The 23,152-nt window shown below is 37.1% G+C and overlaps 1 protein-coding gene across 1 annotated transcript in view; it reads left to right on the forward strand.

Moving 5' to 3' along the window:
- The first annotated feature begins 7,596 nt into the window (after positions 1 to 7,596).
- The window catches only part of LOC114664229 (oxysterol-binding protein-related protein 3-like), a 211,556-nt gene continuing 196,000 nt past the window's right edge, over positions 7,597 to 23,152 (forward strand). The window contains 1 exon segment of the mRNA XM_028818268.2: positions 7,597 to 7,885. The gene's annotated coding sequence lies outside the window, so the exon portion shown is untranslated.

Here is a 23,152-nt window from a genome sequence, read left to right on the forward strand (position 1 = left end):
TATGTATAGATATGCATCTTAATGATGGTACAAATAAAATTTGATCTTCAAACTACATTTTTTTATTGTTGACTGGACTGATTTTTCATTTTTGTTTATGGTAACATATGTTTGATTATTGTATTATAACTCTTCTATTGTAACACATACAGTATATCTGGAAAAAAATGTAATTTCATTAATAAAAAAACTGCTTTGTAATGTTTGTCATTAACAAATATAAGAGAGAGCATCCCCTTCTTATAAAGAAAATAGCAGTAGACATACTAAATGTCAATGCAAATTTATTTTTTCAAGTATCTTTATAATTAGGTTTTGTCATGATCAGGCTCTTGTTTCTGATTGGTATAATGTCCTTGACCTCTAAAACTATTTAGACCTTATTTTATGGGTTTTAGAGGTCATGGGATCTCATGGTCACATCTATTTTGGTGCTTGATCCATTTTTAAAAATATCCAACTCAACTCAACTTTATTATGCTATAAAGGAAGTTTTATTTGGTTTGGGCATCAATAATAAACTTACATAGACATATGTTTAAAATATAAAAAGACAGGAGGGAGAAAAATATCGGAACACCTACATGCATACATTTATTACACAAACATACATATGCAAATGAATATACTAAAAAAAACTTTACCCACATCTATGTAGTGGCTTATATGAATCTGCCATGTGAGTAATAAATGTGTATTCCAGTTACCTGTTCTCATTAAACAGCCTAATTCTTGAGGATACAAATGATCTCTTACATCTGGAAGTTTCCATTCGACATTGAAATTATCTGTTTAATGAAAATAAGTAACGTTCTCCCTCAGTACCACATTGTTTTTCTTATGTGTGCCACAGTTTTCAGGAGTATTTGTGGGCGGTTGCCATGCCATTGCTAAGCAAGCTCAACCTGGAAGTGTGTGGCGCATAACATATTCAGGTCAAGAGTATAAAGGACGCATCATGCACTTCCTGGTTGTCCTTGATTTGTCTCCACCCAAACCATAACATACTAATTCTGTTGTTTTTTTGAAATACTTCCTATTAACGAATTTTGGCTCTGCTTTTTGATTATATTTTGGCTCTGGTTATATGTGTGTTTATTGGTTTTTGAATTCCTGGCTATTTGCTTTTTGATTTCCCAATTATGACCCACCACTTGTCCTTTTCTAACTAAACTCTGCTGCTCTTTAGTGCAGTCAGCACAGGTCCAGTTTAAATGTGTTTCAATTATATTATAGACTCAACCATTCTCATCCTTAAGCAAAACTTTGTGTATAAGGTTTAACTTTAAAAGAGATTCAGCACAGTCACCTTTGAGTTCCACTTTCTTAAAGGCTTTTATTCTAGGCTTGTGCCAACATATTTTCATTGCTCTAAGCCAAAATACAGCAAATGAGCAGAAAGGTGGACCTGTCCCAAGTTTGAATTATTGTCTGGGTACTGCCTGTGTACTGCCAACACTCATTTTTTCTATGTCCCATAATATTAATATGACAATAATTTTGAAGTATATACTCCACCTACAGGATGTATTCAGACCATAAAAAAATAAAGCTCTGCAATGCTAAGTTTGACCAGTGATGAACTTTTCCTCCCCAGGCCTGTTTCCTGCCTTGCTCCAAGTTTGGCTGGGTTAGGCTTCAGGTTCCCATGACCAGGAATTGGATTAAGCAGGTTTGAGAATGGTGTGATATGGTCATTACATGTATTAAATAATAAATGGTAACTAATGTTAATGCAATAATTATAGTTAAACTATAGGTACTAATAGGTTAAAATTTTTTCTTGGTCTAATCCCTGGATGGTTACTTTGTGGTGGCCACATGGTGCACTTCATTTAAAGAATCTGTATTAGTAGCAATTTAAAACATTTGAAGTGTATTTTATTTAGCACAACAAAAAAAACATTTACTTTATTTTGGATGTCAGTTCTCTCCCACTTTCTCTTTTTTCTGTGTGACTCATCATCACTCAAATCTTTTTCACTTATTTTTATTATTATCATCTTTTCCCCTTTAATTTGCATACCCATCACCTTGAGCTCTTTACCACTCAGGTTATTTTATGTTTTTTTTGCCATCCTTAAGTTTCTTTTTGAATGCTGTGTCACAATGAATCAGGCATACAAAATATTTTAGTCACAGGAAGTGGTATTAGTCTTAAAGTTTTCTGAAACTTCAAAGTGACCTAATTCTCTCTTCTTTGGTAAAATATTGCAGAGGGGATTCTTGTCACTGGAAACTGCACAGGTCTATTGCGGACATAACATGTGATGGTCATCCATTAAGGGAAACCTATGTAGGAAAAGGAAGGAAACAGAATAATTTATTATGTTTAAAACTCCGATGTTTTGATTTTGTTATGTTTTCAGAGCTGTTCACTCATTTTTTTATTTTTGTGTTTATGTAAGTCATTTTATTTTCATCCTAAAGGAATATTTTTTATGATATGGTTCATCTACATCATGACTTTCAGCATATACAAAAGGAAAGAGGAAACCCATAAAGTGAACAAAAGAGAAATAGCCTGAGATATACTACACTTCCTGCCCCTCTGATGGGGAGAAGGCTCATGACTACTGAGGTTAATTAAGTACAGCTTCATCTAAAAGGAAATACATACCATAAGAAGTGAGAAAAATTACACCCACCTAGATGTGCCCTCAACCCACCAGTTTTGCCACATATGAAAATAAAAATTGTTGTATTGCTGGAGACAAAGAGAAACACAGAATTAACAAAACTCATTAGCAAATCTAGTATGTATTGTAAGTCACTTTTAAGTGACTGAAATATGTTCAGATGGAATGATGTACTCATCAGAAACAAACCAGTTTGGCAGGCTGTTCTACTTTTAACTGTGATAAGATATATTTACAGTGCATACATACTGTAGTTTTCAGTTTACATAGAGTGTTTCTATAGAAAACCCCCACCAATGTATACTACATTGGTACAACTGTTTATGTTCTACATACTGCCAGATAATTATATTAAGGAATATCCAGTTAGTCAAACGTGGACACTGAATCATTAAACACATGGGCTGCAGTTCAGTATTTAAAACAATCAGTCAATCTGTTTGCACTGAGGCTTCTTGATCCTGTACAGCAAGACAGCAACTACTGAGCCACCATAAAAATGATCTCTTACAAACAGAGACTGTGGGACCAGATCTGCCAAATCTTAAGGTGCTATTCTTAGAAAAAGACAATGCATGAGGCACAGACTGTCTATGAATCACCAGTGATTCAATTGCCACACATACTTCTCTCTAGTGTATCAGACTCAGAAGAATAAGGGTACATGGACAGAGTGGGCATCTCTGGATGGCACTTAGCATCTCCCATTACTATCATCCATTCATGTAAATATGTGAACAGCACAGACAGAGTTTTCACAGAATGCTACTAGTATGTTTGTTGTAGCTTTCATTTTTAATTGTGTGGTGGCTCTGAGGCTAGGGATCTGTGCCAGCAATCGGAAAGTTGCTGGTTTGAATCCCATAAATGCCAGAAGTGATTCCACTCCCTTAACCTGCAATTGCATTCTTCTGTGTATAGCATTAACCTGCATCCAGCCCTGCAAGCAGCTCCTCCAACTTGCAAGGGAAAATTTGGGGGTTGGTGGCAGGATTGGCACTCCAGCCACTGTAAAAAAAAACTCACACTGTTCTATCCCATTCAAGTTAATGTGGTGCTGAAATGTCACCTGCTGCACTTGTGTTTTAATTAGGATTCTGAGGTGGTTTGTCATGTGGTGGGTGCGGCAATAAAGTGTATCAGTGCATGCTCCCATCCTCCTCCTCCTCCTCATTTTTAAAGGTAGGAATTTGATGAACAATGGTGTATACTTATTCTACCTGACTTTTAAAAGTAACATGTGGGAGGTGGTTTCTCCTTGTACACTTCAGAAAGAAACTGAATATGATGTCATGCTATACTAGGAACATGATTATTCTTTTGTTTTGATTAGATATTACTTGCAGGAGGGTCCAACAATAAAGTGTGGAAAAAAGGCATGAAGTTATTGAAATTATCAATGTCCATATGATGATTTTTAAAATGACATGCAGACAAATCCATCCATCCATCCATTGTCTCCCGCTTATCCGAGGTCGGGTCGCGGGGGGCAGCAGCTTGAGCAGAGATGCCCAGACTTCCCTCTCCCCGGCCACTTCTTCTAGCTCTTCCGGGAGAATCCCAAGGCGTTCCCAGGCCAGTCGAGAAACATAGTCCCTCCAGCGTGTCCTGGGTCTTCCCCGGGGCCTCCTCCCGGTTGGACGTGCCCGGAACACCTCACCAGGGAGGCGTCCAGGAGGCATCCTGATCAGATGCCCGAGCCACCTCATCTGACTCCTCTCGATGCGGAGGAGCAGCGGCTCTACTCTGAGCCCCCTCCCGGATGACTGAGCTTCTCACCCTATCTTTAAGGGAAAGCCCAGACACCCTGCGGAGGAAACTCATTTCAGCCGCTTGTATTCGCGATCTCGTCTTTCGGTCACTACCCATAGCTCATGACCATAGGTGAGGGTAGGAACATAGATCGACTGGTAAATTGAGAGCTTCGCCTTGCGGCTCAGCTCCTTTTTCACCACGACAGACCGATGCAATGCCCGCATTACTGCGGATGCCGTACCGATCCGCCTGTCGATCTCACGCTCCATTCTTCCCTCACTCGTGAACAAGCCCCCGAGATACTTGAACTCCTCCACTTGGGGCAGGATCTCGCTACAACCCTGAGAGGGCACTCCACCCTTTTCCGGCTGAGGACCATGGTCTCGGATTTGGAGGTGCTGATTCTCATCCCAGCCGCTTCACACTCGGCTGCGAACCGATCCAGAGAGAGCTGAAGATCACGGCCTGATGAAGCAAAACAGGACAACATCATCTGCAAAAAGCAGTGACCCAATCCTGAGCCCACCAAACTGGACCCCCTCAACACCCTGGCTGCGCCTAGAAATTCTTTCCATAAAAGATATGAACAGAATCGGTGACAAAGGGCAGCCCTGGCGGAGTCCAACTCTCACTGGAAACGGGTTCGACTTACTGCCGGCAATGCGGACCAAGCTCTGGCACCGATCGTACAGGGACTGAACAGCCCTTATCAGGGGGGCCGGTACCCCATACTCTCGGAGTACCCCCCACAGGATTCCCTGAGGGACACGGTCGAATGCCTTTTCTAAGTCCACAAAACACATGTAGACTGGTTGGGCAAACTCCCATGCACCCTCCAGGACCCTGCTAAGGGTATAGAGCTGGTCCACTGTTCCTCCTGAATCCGAGGCTCGACTATCCGACGGACCCTCCTCTCCAGGACCCCCTGAATAGACTTTTCCAGGGAGGCTGAGGAGTGTGATCCCTCTGTAGTTGGAACACACCCTCCGATCCCCCTTCTTAAAGAGGGGGACCACCACCCCCGGTCTGCCAATCCAGAGGCACTGTCCCTGATGTCCATGCGATGTTGCAGAGGCGTGTCAGCCAAGACAGTCCTACAACATCCAGAGCCTTGAGGAACTCCGGGCGTATCTCATCCACCCCCGGGGCCCTACCACCAAGGAGTTTTTTTGACCACCTCGGTGACCTCAGTCCCAGAGATGGGGGAGCCCACCTCTGAGTCCCCAGGCTCTGCTTCCTCATTGGAAGGCATGTTAATGGGATTGAGGAGGTCTTCGAAGTATTCCCCCCCACCGACCCACAACATCCCGAGTCGAGGTCAGCAGCGCACCATCCCCACCATATACAGTGTTGACACTGCACTGCTTCCCCTTCCTGAGACGCCGGATGGTGGACCAGAATCTCCTCGAAGACCGTCCGAAAGTCATTCTCCATGGCCTCCCCAAACTCCTCCCACGCCCGAGTTTTTGCCTCAGCAACCACCAAAGCCGCATTCCGCTTGGCCTGCCGGTACCTATCAGCTGCCTCCGGGGTCCCACAGGACAAAAGGGTCCTGTAGGACTCCTTCTTCAGCTTGACGGCATCCTTCACCGCCGGTGTCCACCAGCGGGTTCGGGGGATTGCCGCCACGACAGGCACCGACCACCTTACGGCCACAGCTCCGGTCAGCTGCCTCAACAATAGAGGCACGGAACATGGCCCATTCGGACTCAATGTCCCCCACCTCCCTCGGGATGTGGTCGAAGTTCTGCTGGAGGTGGGAGTTGAAGCTACTTCTGACAGGGGGCTCTGCAGACAAATCTAAACTTTTCTAAACAGAATGGAGATCTATCTCCCTTATGATGATCTTTCAAAATGGGGTGCAGACAATTGCAAACTTTTCTAAACAGAATGGGGGCATATCTTTTATGATAATTATCTTTGGTACAATGAGGACAGTGGTGCTTTACCTGAACTCATACTCGATTTTTTTTTTATTTATGCAGCTGCAGAGATTTATTCAACTTTACTTTTATAATAATTGTTCAACATAGTATTCATTTGATTTGATTTGTTGTTGATGGTTCTTTAATGTACATAATATAAATATATAATTATTGTCTTTCAGTTTACTCCTCAAATATCCATCCCCATATCTGAGTATATGAGAAAGTCTAGGGGAGACCACTCCCGATTTTTCTTTTAAAGAGCTTTTTATTTAGGTTTACTTATGACAGGTTTATATTTGTGATGACTGAAGTAGAAATAGGGATGGGAACCGGATAGCAGGCTGCTTGCTGTATGTTCCCGTTGGTGAAAACTTGGATTTTTCCTGTTATTGGGCATTTTTTCTCAAATATGCTAAGACTGTTTTGTGAAAAAGAGCCCCAAGTTGTGCACCCAAGTCACCCTGATGATGCAGACCATCCTATAAAAGTATGAAGTGGCACAAGTGAAATGTGGAGAAACTGGCGTTTACTTAACTTGCACTCATGCCGTCTTTGTAGTAAAAAGGTACATAGATGTACAAATAATTCATGCAATGAAAGAGTTAATTATTTACCAGAATGGATGACACCTGATACTGCTAGACGAAACCTAAAAATGGTAAATATGTGAAGTGAAATTAGGCTGGTGTCATTTTGCTTTCACTGTTGGTAACTAGACAAGTCATTTGCCTATTAACTATATGAATTAACGTAAACAGCTACATGTAATTCCATATACAGTATTAGTTTGCATTATCAAAAATATTCCTATAGGAGTAATGTTACATAAACAGATACACAACAACAAAACTAAAGCACAGTGTCAGATTAAGGGAGACGGCCATTAAACACGATAGCTTACTAGTATTTCTCTTTCGCGCAGCATCCCATATGTTCAAAGTCTCACACACTCGGCTGACATTACTAAAGACATTTATAATTCGGCAACGCGACTCGTTTTTGGTTTAGTAAGTCAGTATTAAGTAGTCGTCATTCCTGACATTTTTGTTAAAGCGCCCTTAGTCGTTCACCGACACATCCACCGGCACACCTTGAAGGACACCACCCACCGCGCCCGTGGCGAGAACACTGTACGTCAGCAAAGGCCGCTGTACCCGATCCCCGCTGTCTTTAAAAAAAGGAGACTAATTTATTAATGTATGTGACGCAACCTACAACCGGCACTCACATTGGACACGTCTGTTGTCAATCATATGCTACTGCCCCTCCTCCTTGACAACCCTTTTCGCTTTCTTCTAGCTGTCACTGTGTCAGTTCAATACTTGGTAATGTACTTCCTCCGGAGTGGAAACTTCTCGCTTATTGGTGTCAACGACCGTTATTAAGCCATTTCTGCCGCGACACGATCCCTGTGCGACTGCTCATTTGTTTTGATGTAATGTTTTGATGTTTGTTTACCTTTTTCGTGCTCTTCCGCTAAGAGGTTCTCCTCGTGTTTGACAGCGGAGCGCCAGACTCGAGAGGTAGCTAGAGATACTCTTTGACGCTGAAGTTCTCATACAGGTAAGTGGCGTTTTCAGGTTTTCTTTTTCGTCGTTGTTTTCTGATTACGCGTACACTTAAAACTGACACATCTCTTCACTTTTTTCTTATCGAATTTACTAAAGAATTTAGGTAAGGTCGGATTTCCCGTGGTCTCTGGGAAATTATGAGTGTCTGGAAACACGAAACGTGGCCCTCGGGCGTTGTAAAATAAATATCGATCGGGTATTAGAAGTTTTGTTGCCTTGCCGCCTATACTTAGAAGTATTTCGACATATCACTGGGTTTCAGTACTAGCAGATGATTGCTTTCTAAATATTTAGTAATGGTGTGGGATGCAATTGCAAATACTGTGTATTTTAACATATTGTAGTCAATATTTCAGTGTAGTAATGATATCAGCTTTCCAGATCTCATGTGCAAACACCTGCGGTGGGAGAAAAAAGGAGCAGCAGCCTAGTGGACGCGAGCCTTCATTCATTAGCCCCAGAGTGCCGCTCTTGATCCTACTTGTCAGTCCCTTCATAGGCTTTGAACACGCAGCTTATAAATATATAATTCAACTTTAAACAACCGCTCACATTTGCATCAGTAGCCTCATGAGAAATAATTTATTACTCCATAAAGCTTGCGTCATAGCTGAAGAAAGCATGATCTGTTTAAGTATATAGTCTCATATTACCCAATCATTTTGCCGATCTGATTTGATTGATGGGAAGCAAACCTGATTTTTTATATAAATGTATAATCCACATTAAGTGCAACAAACACATCGTAAAAAGATTTCCATTGATTGTGAAACTCCGGTTGCATACTGTAACCTAACTTAATAGATCTTAACTTAATTTAGACTTTATTTTTAATATACGAGACACATATCTTAAGCAGTTGTTTCTCCAGATGCTTGCTTCTCTAAGTGAGCATGCAGTCTTAAATTCTGAGTAGCATATCTTTCAAAAACTTGAGGGAAGGCGTTATATTTCATATATTAATGTTAATAGCAGGCAGCTGTTCAACATGATTTTCACTTTTTATTTACCCCATTATTCAGCGTGCCTTCTCATTGGTGCTTGACATTGCCATAGTAACTGATATGGAATAACTGTTTTGTGAATGGAATTTATTAACTAAAAGATTTCCAACCTCAACGAAATTTAGTAGTTTTGTCTCGTGAGTATTAATTAAAACACATGAATATAAGTATAGTATATTATGTTTCCATCCCTTATTGTTGATTTAATGTGGTTTTGTAGTACGAGGTCAAACATTTGGACTTTCTTAGATATGAACAGTAACATTATGCACTATAAAACTTCAAACCAAGACACATTTTATAAATTGTGTTTAAATGCTTACAATAATAGAAGAATATAGGATATATATGGAAGTGTATATGATGATGATGATAACGTAACTGAGTAGAATAACTGAATTTTGCTGTATGCATGTAAAATATATTAGTATATCAAAATGTATACTTTTTGTATACCTGTTTTAATAAAGTTAATGTATTTGCATATTTGTGATAAATCCAGCTTTAAGCTGTGATTTGCCTTTTATCCTAGGCACTAGTATGATAGATGTTTTGTTTCACTCTTTATTTTAAAAGGCAGTTGTCTGTTACTAAACACAGTGCTGTATTTACAAAGATGTATAACTCAAGAGAATGTTTACCAGGCAAGGTCCATAAATAAAGTTGAATATTAAAAGAAGACTTGACCTGCTTTTGTCAGTGTATTGTCAATAGGGTTTATTTCATGTGTTGCTAGTAAAAGATGTTTAATTTAGAAGAAATTAACAAGAAGTAAAATCATGTGATATATGGTACATGAAAATTCAAGTATATCCAATTTTAAATATTCATGCTGGGTGACTCTGCTTTTTTCTTGTCTCGTCCTTATATGCCTGTATCGCTTTTCGTGTCATTAAGTTGAATCAATTCACTTTACTAAGTGTGTTTATTTCAGCTCAGATTTCACCTCTTTCAACCCACATTGGTTTTCCATACAGTAACAAGCCACATTCCAAAGTGAGATAAAAGGCAAGTGTCAATGAGCCCAAAGGAATGTGTTCAGAACATAACTTGTGATGCTGTGAGGAACTATAATGGCCTGCACATACCTTATGAAACAGTATTTTGTGATGTATTTTTTTTCCTTGTAATTCTTTTATTTCTCTTTAATTTTCACAATCTGAATCAGAAAAGCAATATTTTTTCTGATATACTTAACTGTGTCTAGTCCAGGTGAAAATGAACGACCCGGCTATACTAATAAAAAAATTTAATTTAATGTCTTCTTTACAAACATTATACATTTCAAGTAAAATTGAGCAGTTCTTATTTCCTCTAGATGAGAGAGAGTGGGCTGTTTTAATTATTTTTCAATAAATATCTCTTAAATCCTGTTTTCTCACAGTTTAATACTTAAAGAAAACACTCAGTATTCACAAACATATCTGAACTTTTAAAATCTTGCCAGAAGAGTATTTTACAAGTGAGAACATGCTTCTTTGCCAAACAATGATACAGTGTACCAGTTAAAAGAGGTAGAGTAGGTCCTAGAATCTTTGTTTTTATTAATAGTTCCTGGTCTGTTAATTAAATTCAGTAATATATTATAAAAAGGCTTTATTAATGAAAGACTGAATAAACAATACATGAGGATGGAAAAGTACAACAAAACAGAAAAAAATAAAGTCCTCTGCCCTCCGAACCTCGCTAAACAGTAATTGTCTCTGGTAACTCTGTCATTTGCTCCCCCACTAACATTCTAATATTTTGGCTCTCTTTCCTCCCTCTGGTCATTTGAGCTCTTGCCACCAGCTGCCTCCCAACTCTAACCAAAAGAAATCAAAGCCTCTTTATATTGTGCCCCAGACTCTTCTAGATATCACACTGTAAGCACTTCTAGGGTCCAGGCAGACATCATCATTCTCATGTGTCACATGGGTAAAACTTCCCCATGTGGCACCATGTCTTCCTGCATTTTAGTCTCACTGCTGAGGTGTACCAGAGTGTTACTCTTGTAAGAATATGGGGAGCCTCAGCACAGTAATAGAGTTTATGTTATTAAGCACAGTAATACACCACAGCTTGAGTGACCCCCTTCTGTGATGGTAGTGTCCCCTCGTGGTCAATAATGGTATTACTACACATGTTGACTTCACAATATGTAGGACAACACATAGCACTGGTAACTCAAGTGTTCAAATCTGGGTTAATAAGATGTTTACATGTTCGCCCTGTGTTTATGGTTGTTTTCTTCTGGCTATTTCAGTTTTCCTTTCTCATCCACAAAGATATGAAGGATAGGTTAATTGTGACTGCGTTTGAATGTGGGTATGTGTGTGAAAGGACTCTTTTCAGTACTACTTCATATCTTATGCCCTGTGTTGTCAGGGTAGGTTCTGGGTTTGAGAGGGTTATGTTATATTTTATATATACATAATCTATAAAGTTCCTCTTTCAGACTTACTGTGTGGTTCATTATGTGACCCTGAGTAAGTCACTAAACCTATGGTTGTACTGCAAAAGCACTTGGATAGCAGTATCAGCCAAATATTCAAATAGTAAATATAAAGTTCCTGCCTGTCTTTTAACATATAACAGTATATCAGGTTAGACATAGAGAATTTCTTATGAGTGTATTTATATGTCACATATATGAATCTGTCATGTGGTGACTGACATACTGTACAACAGAGAAATAGGTGGAGCAAGATTCAAATATAATACTAGGGTCTTAGGATGAGATCAGAATGTTTCATGAACTTAACAGAAGTTGGAAAGTTGTATAGTCTGGCACTCTATGAACATATAGACCCTCTTAGTAACTTTCTTGTGTTAAGCATTAACTAGATGTTCTGATACCTGAAATATTTCTGAATCTTTTGTGGGTCAGCCATGCACTATCATTCCCATAAATATGCAATAGGGACACCTAGGCAAGATATGCTGGAATTCTGGAAAACAGAGGTGGGATACGCATCTAAAGTGTGTTGGGTATGTCTGTGTTTTAAGCAGAAAACAGATTTAAGAGTGTAATATATTCTGCAGTGATAGCTATCTTAATATTTTAAAATAACCTCAGAAGTGGAGGAAAAGCAAATTAGAGGAGTATGAAAAACTACGTTTGTTAGGTGGACTAATAACAGGTGTTCACTATGGATTGCAGGAATAGATGGCCTATGAAAAGGGAACACATAAAGATGAGATATTTGGAGTCTAGTAGGAAAGGTCAGATATTGTCAGATTTGCCTTGTGCATTTTTCAAAGCTGCGTTTTGGGTCAACTTCTTTGTAGCTTTTTGTTCTTATCTTTTATGCATATACTGGCTATCTCCAATGAAAGATAAGCTACTGAGGTCAGTGTTTTTTATGTTTGTCTGATGGATCTTGTGCATAATCTGTTGTCCCTAGCATTTGTTCTTTGTTAGTCGTAGTAGATTTATTCCACTGGTACATTTGATTAAATAGGTTTTGCATTAGTGGATAGAATATGTGTCATCAATTAATTCTATTTAAACCACATTGCTTAATTTAATATAATTAGGCTATTTAGTCTTCACACACCCAGACATTTGTGAGTTTTGAAAACACATACCAATACTCTGAAAGGGCAAGTAAGGTAAATGTGAGTGGGGCAAGAATTTTTCCTTCACGAGGATTCTCTTATTACTATTTATAACTCTAATCTGTAGTCATAATTGGGATGATTAAAATCCATCCATTTTCTAAGCCAGTTCTGGCAGCATGGTGAACAAGGCTCCAGTTCTGCATACTTTGCTAGTCCATCACAGAACACATTTATATAGACCCACCATGCACAGTCATATGGTGTTACTTTGAAGCCACCAATTAAATTAACATGCATCTTTAGGATTTGGAAAGCAATGTGTATAGATTGTAGAAACCCCAGTTGTGCACATGTAAACTCCCCTAGGAGTGACTAGGCAGAAAACTTGAACATGGGTTACCAGAGGCATGAGACAGCAGCACTAACCAATGCACAACTATGCCACATATTTAAAATGTAAATATGCACAATCTTTAAAATAATAATAGTCTTCAGTAGTAGCTAAATAAGATATATATGTTACTTATCATTACATTACAGAGCCAGTAACTGTTACATTACATTCTTAGATCCCTAAATCAAATTAAGACCTATTGCTGCAGGCATCAGGTGGGATGGAAGTGGTGGGACCCTGGACTGGACACCAGTTCATCGTAGTGTCATGCACACATCCACACAGAGCTAGTTTGGAATGGTTAACATACCTAACACACACACTTCTTTAGGAAAGTAGGATTACAATCAGCCTACCAGGTGAAACCCAAAACAGACACAGGCGGAACTTGCACACTTCACACGGACGATATCCAGATGTAGAATTCAAACCCCATTTACTTGATCTGCCAGGCAGAAACACTATCAAGTACACCACTCTATCACTTGAGATAACAAATATACCTCTAACAATTCACTAGAATGGCTGTATTGTGGCATACTAAACATGTCTTTAAAAGTAGGTCATTTGCCTGAGAAATGGCTTGTTTGCACTATTTTTTCTCACAAACCTATTTCTTTCTTCCATGAATTCACGTTATGATATCTGAATTGTATACTGGAATGTAACACACATTGGCGTCCAGCAGTTCTAAACAAGATTTGTAGAATATTAAAAACATCAATGTACAAATGCATAATTACAGTAATATGCACTGAATGGATTTGGAACCTAATTTTGTCTAAAATCCACAGGGTTTTGTGGTGCCATGAAGAACAACAACAACAACAACAACAACATTTATTTATATAGCACATTTTCATACAAAAAGTAGCTCAAAGTGCTTTACATAATGAAGAAAAGAAGAATAAAAGACAAATAAGAAATTAAAATAAGACAACCTTAGTTAACATAAGAAGGAGTAAGGTCCGATGGCCAGAGTGGACAGAAAAAACAAAAAAAAACTCCAGAAGGCTGGAGAAAAAAATAAAATCTGTAGGGGTTCCAGGCCACGAGACCGCCCAGTCCCCTTTGGGCATTCTACCTAACATAAATGAAATAGTCCTAGAAGATAATAATAGAAGAATGTATTTTGCTCCTTTAGTATCTCAGAAGAGATTGTTTGTTTTTATTGTTCTTATGTTTTACTTACTGTATGTTTACCAGCCTGATATATAGGAAGTAGTTACTGCAAATGACTGTAATAAGGATTAAAAAACACTTCTCTTGATAGCCAATATAAATATACTCATAGACAAGATTATTTATATTATGATATGATCTTTTTTGTTTGTGAAAATTCAGGTCCCTCTTTATTTTCTGCACTCTGTCAATGCAGCCAGCAGCAGAATTTCTTAGAGATATGTCCTTGGCAAGTAATGTTAACTGACCCAGATTATTACTTGCTGTATAATAATAATGTGAACTGCTTGTTTGCTGCAGTCGGGTAGAGCATCATGTGGTGTAGCACATCATAGATATGTATATTCAAATGACCATGTATAAATACACTGTATATAGAGGAACCAATCATTGTTTAGGAGTGTGTTTTATCAAAGGTTCTTCATAATGTTGAGGTTAATTAATGACATGGTTTTGCAATTCAAGGAAGAATAAAAGCCCAGCTCTTACTGTATACTTCCACGTACACATATGTGGCTTTAAGCCAAGGTCATAAGCATTTCCAAGGAAATTGAGAATTTAAGACCTTAACATCAGAGTCTGAGGTGATGATAGGTGTCTATTACATACTCCCACATTATCCTCAGTAAGAGATATGACTGAGAGGTCATTTGATCAAGCTTGTCTATATATGAATTGTTACTGATCCAGGACTGAGTGTCCTTACTGTTGATACACTTTTATACCCCTTATTCAGTAGTAAATAGGCAAACACTATCCAGGAGTAGCAATTAAGAGTAACTGAATCAAAGACTATTAATACTTTACATGCTATTTAATACCATTTGAACCTTGCTTGACACCTCAGGGTTCAGTGGCGAGATTATTTTGGGAGCGGAAGTTTTGGTAGTTGTATCTTATAACTTTTCCAGTGATCAGAATCTGTCTAAAGAGTCTGATATCACAACCTCATTTCCAAAAAATGTGGGATGCTGTATTAAATGTAAATAATAACAGAATGTGATGATTTGCAAATGTTGTAAATTCTATATTCAAATGAAAATAGTAAAAAGACAACATTTCAAATGTTGAAACTAAGAAATTTAATGTTTTTTTTTTTTTAAATGTAAGCTAATTTTGAATTTGATGCTAGTAACACTTTTGAAGAAAGTTGGGTCAGGGCGTGTATTGCATCACCTCTTCTTTTAACAACACTCTAAGTGTTCAGGAACTGAGAAAACCAATTGCTGTAGTTTTGGAAGTGAAATGTTGTCCCATCCTTGCCTGATACAGGATTTCAACTGTTCAATAGTTCGGGGTCTTTTTTGTTGTATTTTTCATTTCTTAATGTGCCCATGTTTTCAGTGGGTAACAGGTCTGTACTGCAGGCAATTTGATTTGATTTGTTGCTGATGGTTCTTTAATGTACATAATGTAAAAATATAATCATTGTCTTGTGGTTTACTCCTTAAATATCCATCCCCTTATCTGAGTACTGTATGTGAGAAAGTCTAGGGGAGACCACTCCCGATTTTTGAAAGATATTGTTAGCATCAAATTCAAAATGAGCATATATTTTTGACTTGTTGTTTTTATACCGTTTTCAATTAAACATAGAATATGCAAAAATTGCAAATCATCACATTCTGTTTTTAGTTCATTTTATACAACATCACAACATTTTTGGAAATGGGGTTATAGTTTAATGAAAGTGCTAGACTTAGAGAAAGAAGCAACTGTGGTATCTGGAACCATAAATGTTAATATGCTAGTCTCTCCTGCATGTTTCAGTAAAACACACATTAAAAGTTATTAAATCACTGATCAGTGCTGTTAAATTTAAAGTTGTTCAATATCCAAACCCAGGCACTATCTACTGACTTTATTTTTATTGTTTCAGTACTGTGTTTTATTACCTCTATATATAATTTGAAATGTTTCAGAGCTGAAGAAAGATTCTGTTCTGTTCTTATATTAAGAATTTGTGAAGACATGAAAACAGAGAATTGTGGTTTGATTGACAGCAATAGTGAAGCAAAAACTAAAAAGCTTACAAAAATGCAGCTAAACTTGAAAATGGTCAATTTGCCATTTAATGTGGAAAGCACTCCTGCTAAAATATTAACTACTTTATTTAAATTATGAAGTTTAGTACAGCTGAACAAGAATTATTTTTTGTAATTAATCAAATATTATTAATCAAACATTAAAGAAGTAAAAAAATGTTCACTTGTTTTTGTATAAAATTTCATTTCAGCAAGTCAAATGTTGAGACATCAGCATATGTGATGATTATGGCTAGTGATAGTGCTGAGATCACGCCATATCTAACTTTTCAAATAGTAATTGGTTGACTGTGATTGTTTGTGCTGCAGACCTTCTCTACAAAATTTTTTGGCAGGTGACTTCTGTTCAGAAGGCATATCAGGCTTTTTATGTGGGGCACACTGCCAGTGCATGAAAAATTTTGAAATTCTGGAGACTATGAATCATTGCACTCTTGTAGGCTTTGCATTTTTGCTGAATGACCAACCTTAATATACTCCCATAGCAATGAATATTCTTTAATTAACCTTATGTTTTAGATTTGTACTTTTATAAAAAGTTACATATTATTTTGCATACTGCAATTCAAACTTTATCATTAGCATTTATGAAACATTGCATCCAACAGTTGGAATTATGAACTCTGTACATTATACAACTTATTTTTAAATAAGGTCTGTCCATCCATTTAGTGAATCTGTTTAACCCACTTCAAGGTTCAATAGGAGCTGGAGGCTGTTTCTTTAGCATTGGTGCAAGGCAGAATCCAGACTTAGATGAACTACTAGGCCACTGCAGAGCATGCTAGCACACACTTCCAAAAGAGCATTATAGTATATTTCTTGACTGGCAGATAGATTAGAAAAAAAAAAAAAAAACAATAGCCCCCAGAAGTAACTGTCCAGTTTGATTGAAAACCTATTTATATCAGCTGGTAAAAAAGAAAAAAAATTCCAAAACCAGAGCAAAGGAAGGATTTATTGGTCCACAACAGAGCTGCACATAGTATTGCTAACATTGTTTAAAGATCATATTGCTGACAAGGTATATGTTGTAATATAAAGTCATACAGGTGTTAAAATATTGTCCTGTGGCCAACACATTTTTCCACTGTTCCTCCATTTATAGTAAGGCATTGTTCTTTTTAGAAATGACACTAGGCAGGCCTGCCATGAAAATGTGTAATAGGTGACAGGGTCACCTTAATGTGTTGTCATGCAGTCAAACTGCTCCAAACAAGTTGACACCTATTTTAGATTACAATGCTGCACTGTTTTATAAAGTTGTCTAGATTGGTCATTTATTGCTTGTTTTCCATTTGTCAATCTGGTGATGTCCAGGATTTAAGATTTTGATCCTAAGGAAGAAACAGACCATTTCACTACATTCTAGGCATGTTCACAATGGCAAGCAGTCAATAGCAAAGATGTGACTGTGAACATCGGTGACAGATAGTGCAAGAAAAAGTTGTCCAGAATTACTATGCAAAGTATCTACTTAATTTAAAAAGCTGTGCATTTGAAGTGTTTGTTGTAAATGTGACCCTTGGTGGCCAAAGATTTATGTCCACTCTACTGACAATTCACAAATCAAAAGACAGTATTTTCTAGAGCCCACCCTCTCAACTTTGACAGGTGAAAGTGACAGTTTTCATTTCCAGGCGTATTTCATGTTGCATGCTGTGTCACTGACAAAAATAAATGAGGAAATAATTAAATAAATGCTTGAAAAAAATAAGCAATGAAAAACATATTTCATGAGATATTTAATTATTTTTGCCCATATGGCATTGTGTTTTTCTTTATATGCCGTCACATTCCACAATAAATGTAATAATTTGTTCATCTATTTATTTAATTTTTTACAACAATTTTACCTTAAGACTTCAACATGAGATTTAATCTCTCCAGTGAGTACTTCTTTTCAAAAACATTATGTTTAAGAAATTTGAACTACAATTAGTCAGAGCCATTCCACAACCAGCAAGAAACAATATGACATCAGTGAGTGCCAGTTTTACATCACTTGAATTTTGAATCTGGGGTCTATAAAACCTGTTAAGACATCACCAGTGTGTCTGGGCTATTTTGTTAACTCCATGACATTGTAAAGGCTGTTAAAAAGCATATATTTAGTGTAATTTCATTCTGTTATTGTTGTTATTTTTGAATATGACTCTTTGTTACAAAATATTTAACAAACAAAAATATAAGTGACTTTTTAATGAACTAAAAAAACTAAAAATGCTACAGCTTTCATATACACTAGAATGTTACTGGCATGCATACTTTTCTAATTTGTTATAATATGGAAATTAGAAAAGACATGGTGTCACAAGTGAGTTTCTTTACCTAAGCTTCGTCTCTCTTTATTTGTACTCCATACGACATGCTAAATAAGACAACATCCTATTAACATTTTTAATTATAATTTAATTATATAGTCTTTGGTAGAGGACAGTGATGAGACCTGTTATACTAGTTAATTATTCATGCTATATATTGCAATCATTTTTTTCCTTTTGCTAGATGTTTTTCACATTCTGTTAATGGCCTTGGTAGAATTGTTTGTGTTGCCACTGAGCACTATGTACTATAAATGAGCATAGTTGCTGTTTTGCCATGTGTTTTTAAGCCTCCTGTACTGAAAATTAGGAGTAGTTCTTTACTGTAAAAGAGTGTGATGAAGAAAATGTAAACTGCAGTTTTGACTATATACATCATACCATCATATGGCGCTTTATAAAGCAAACAAAATTTTAACTATACAGTATATTTATTTGTAAATGATTGTCATGTATGTTTGTTTTTTGTTCTTATTTTTGTTTCAGAGCTCAATCAAAGCTTAATTTACAGCAGTTCTCAAAGTTAATGCTAGCACCATGAAGTCATTTGTCTGAGTACATTTCTGCATTAATCAATTCTACATTAATGTGTCATCATCAGCTTTAAAACATGGATGTCTACATACTGCATGACACACAAAATGGAAATTTATGATAAAAATATATATGCTTTTTGATAGATTTAATTTATTCCAAAACCTAGGATCTTAAACCAGAGGGTTAGACTGACAATCCAGACATTTTATAATGGGTTATTTTGAATAAACCAATTATTTCTTAATGATTGATTCTATTTCTAAAAAAGCATACTCATGCTTGGCACCTCTGCTTGCTAGGGTTTGTACTTCTTAATAATACTGTACAAATAAGCGTCAGCTACTCTTGTGTGTCAGCAGTGTTATTTGTCCAGGATCAACCATTATCAATTTCATAACACTCTTGCTTTGTGCATTCTGTCACATTTTAGAGTTTATTGAAAGTAGTGCTTACTCGTTTAGCCAAAGACAGATTTCAGTTGCAGAAATATACTTAGTTAGTGGCAAGGTTAGTAAAGAGCTGATTACAAAAATGACACTGTACTATAGATTTAAGATTCTTTATGACATTAAAAAAAAAATAAAGGCTAAAGTCAAAGAACTTGGCAAAATCTTTAAAACAATTGCCAAACTGTTTCATAGTTTTCAGCTTCAAAAAAGTCCTTGGGATGAGCTCAGAATTAAAACTGGGTTGTTCAGCTTATTTAAAATGTTTTTTTTTTTTTTTTACTCGTTTTTAACCCATGCCTTCATGACAATTCAAGAAGTGTAAATGTAGTATTTTTATTTATGTTTTCAGAGTGTGGCACAGTTAGCACTGGTGCCTTAAAGCTCCAGGAACTACATTCAGGTTCCAGCTTAGTTTATGTGGAATTTATTGCTTACCTGGTGCAATTCCTTGGAGTTTCTATTCTTCTCCTACAGCATAAAGATGGATACATTAGGTTAATTGGCTTGCAGTAGTAGAGAGTGAGCATATGCGTAGAAGTGTGCACTATTATTGAAAGCATCCAGAACTGGGGTGGTTCTTGCATAGTGATAGATGCTGCTGGACAGGAGAGTATCTTGAAAACATTAATGGATATGTTCTGAATTGCCTTACTGGTATCTAACTATTAAAATGTAAAATTTATTTATAGGATTTGCTGATATTTATTACAGCTATTTTAGTTCACTTAAATTTACTGAAAAAAGCCAGAATGTGAGTTTTTCAGATTTCATAAGAAAACCAAAAACAAGTGTAAAATAAATTATGTTGTTTAATAATTGTCCTTGATACAGCTACATTTTCCTACTTAATTATGAGACAAATACCAATAAAGGTACATAAACAAGATTTGCCTTTGCATTTTTAAGGTTACTGGGAGCTCTAGAAATGTAAAGATTTTACAGTGATCTAGCCATACTGGCAAAATCAGTTATGTTTCCTTGAGAACCTGAAAAATGACTTTAGTTTCTTATACTGTGAATAGAGTGAACTAGTCTAAGAATGTTATTTTATAGTTGCAAGCCTGTCCATGAGTATCAAGTTAAAACAGATCTAGTATGTTAAAAGGAAGCTTTTACTGGGTGTCATCCATCCATTTTCCAAACCCAATTATTCCTATTATGCTTGTGGGGAAGCTTGGGCCTATTCCATCAGGTATTGGAGAACAATGCAGGAACAATTCTTGGACAGAGACCCAGCCCATCACATGCTGAACACACACACACATCAGGGGGAAATTTTGCATTGCCAGTCTACCTAACCTGCTTAACTTTGGACTAGAAATGTGGAAGGAAGCTAGAGCAGCCAGAGAGAACCCACACAGCCAAAGGGAGAGCATGCAACACACAGAGGCCACACAGAGAGCACGTTGAACATGAACCCCACTCTCCTTGTTGCAGTGCTACCCATGCTACCCATGCAACTCTGTGCTGCACCATTCATGAATTGAAATCATGAATAGTTAACTGACAGATAATAAATTAGGGGCCAAATATAAATCATTTAATTAATTTATGTAAATAAATATTTTGGACAGATGTTTCAACATTTTCCACTTTTAAAAATGTAATTTGTACCATCAATTATTAACATATTCTATAAGCCTCAACAACTAACTTAGTCCTCCAGCTTCAGTAATTGACCAACTAAATGTTTAGTGCAGTACTGTCTGCTTTGACAACTTCTGTACTCTGACTGAAAACAGTGCTTATTTTAAATGGTTTTGATTAAGATCTTAGTTTAAATTATTAGTTTTTAATATGCATTCTATGGTATGCCTTAGTTCAATTCACTTTTTCTTTTGCAACATAGTATGATGAAATGCATTTGTTTCAAGAAAGGTTGAATATGCAGTGATAATACAGTACACAGTACAACAACTCAATGCTTCAGACATAGATCAATAAACAAAACAATGACAGCAAGCAATAGCAATAAAAAATAAATATAAGCATGCAACACTATCAAATTAAAAATGAGTATCAGATTATAGACATATGATATGTACATGTTCTGCTATCATATGCTAAGATTTCAGTTTAATACTTAGTTTAATCCTGTAAACCTGAAGTAGAAAAACCTGTTACAAATCAAGGAAGATAATCCTAATAATGTCGGGATTATGTTGTTCATGGAACAACATCAAGAATGTCATTCCAAGAGATCAATTCACTTTCTAACAATCAGCTTTTTACATCATAATGCAGTGATTTGTTAAAATCTGTGATAGTCAAAATTTTATTTATAGAGAGAGAGAGGTTGGGAGCATGCGCTGATTACAGCGTGTTGCAGCATCCACCACACGGCAAAACATTGAGATACGAGTGCAGCCGTGCAATGGGTGACACCTCAGCACCACACTGAACAGAGTGAGGTTTTTTTACAGTGGCTGGAGTGCCAATTCTGTCACCAACCCCCAAATTTTCCCTGCTAGTTGTTAGACCTGCTTGCTGGGCTGGATGCAGGTTAATGTCATACCCAGGACGGAGCATTTGCAGGTTAACAGAATAGAGTCACTTCTGGCATTCATTTGATTCGAACCGGCAACTTTCCGATTGCTGGCGCAGATCCCTAACCTCAGAGCAACTACGCCACCCACTATTTATTTGTAGCTTGTATAAAATGCAAAAGAATAGAATAGGCAGAATTTTCAGTATTTTATTCAAAGATCATTGACATTGGAGCTAAATACAAACTACCTACTGACTTGTGACCCTTGTTCCTTCTTACATTTTTTGTACATTAGAACATTAAAACATTAGAATACTCTAGACGAGAACAGGCCATTCAGCCCAACAAAGCTCGCCAGTCCTATCCACTTATTTCTTCCAACACAACATCAAGTCGAGTTTTGAAAGTCCCTAAAGTCTTACTGTCTACCATACTACTTGGTAGCTTGTTCCAAGTGTCTATCGTTCTTTGTGTAAAGAAAAACTTCCTGTTCCATGTTTGTGTGAAATTTACCCTTAACAAGTTTCCAACTGTGTCCCCGTGTTCTTGATGAACTCATTGTAAAATAACAGTCTTGATTCACTGTACTAATTCCCTTCATAATTTTAATACTTCAATCATGTCACCTCTTAATCTTCTTTTGCTTAAACTGTAAAGGCTCAGCTCTTTTAATCTTTCCTCATAATTCAATCCTTGTAGCCCTGAAATCAGCCTAGTCGCTCTTCTCTGGACCTTTTCTAGCGCTGCTATGTCCTTTTTGTAGCCTGGAGACCAAAACTTCACACAGTACTCAAGATGAGGCCTCACCAGTGCATTATAAAGGTTGAGCATAACCTCCTTGGACTTGTACTCCACACACCGTGCTATATAACCTAACATTCTGTTAGCCTTCTTAATGGCTTCTGAACACTGTCGGGAAGTCGATAACATAGAGTCCACTATGACTCCTAAGTCCTTCTCATAAGGTGTACTCTCGATTTTCCGATCGCCCATTGTGTATTCAAACCTAACATTTTTACTTCCTATGTGTAATACTTTACATTTACTGACATTAAATTTCATCTGCCACGAATCTGCCCAAGCCTGTGTGCTACCCAAGTCCTTCTGTAATGATATAATGGATTCCAAATTATCTGCTAATCCACCTATCTTGGTATCATCTACAAACTTAACCAGCTTGTTACTTATATTCATATCTAAATCATTTATATATATATATATATATTAAAAATAGCAGCGGCCCTAGCACTGACTCCTGTGGAACACCACTCTTAACATCGCCCAATTCTGAAG

Source organism: Erpetoichthys calabaricus, chromosome 13 (genome assembly GCF_900747795.2).
Source record: "Erpetoichthys calabaricus chromosome 13, fErpCal1.3, whole genome shotgun sequence".
In the NCBI taxonomy this organism is placed as follows: Eukaryota; Metazoa; Chordata; class Cladistia; order Polypteriformes; family Polypteridae; genus Erpetoichthys; species Erpetoichthys calabaricus.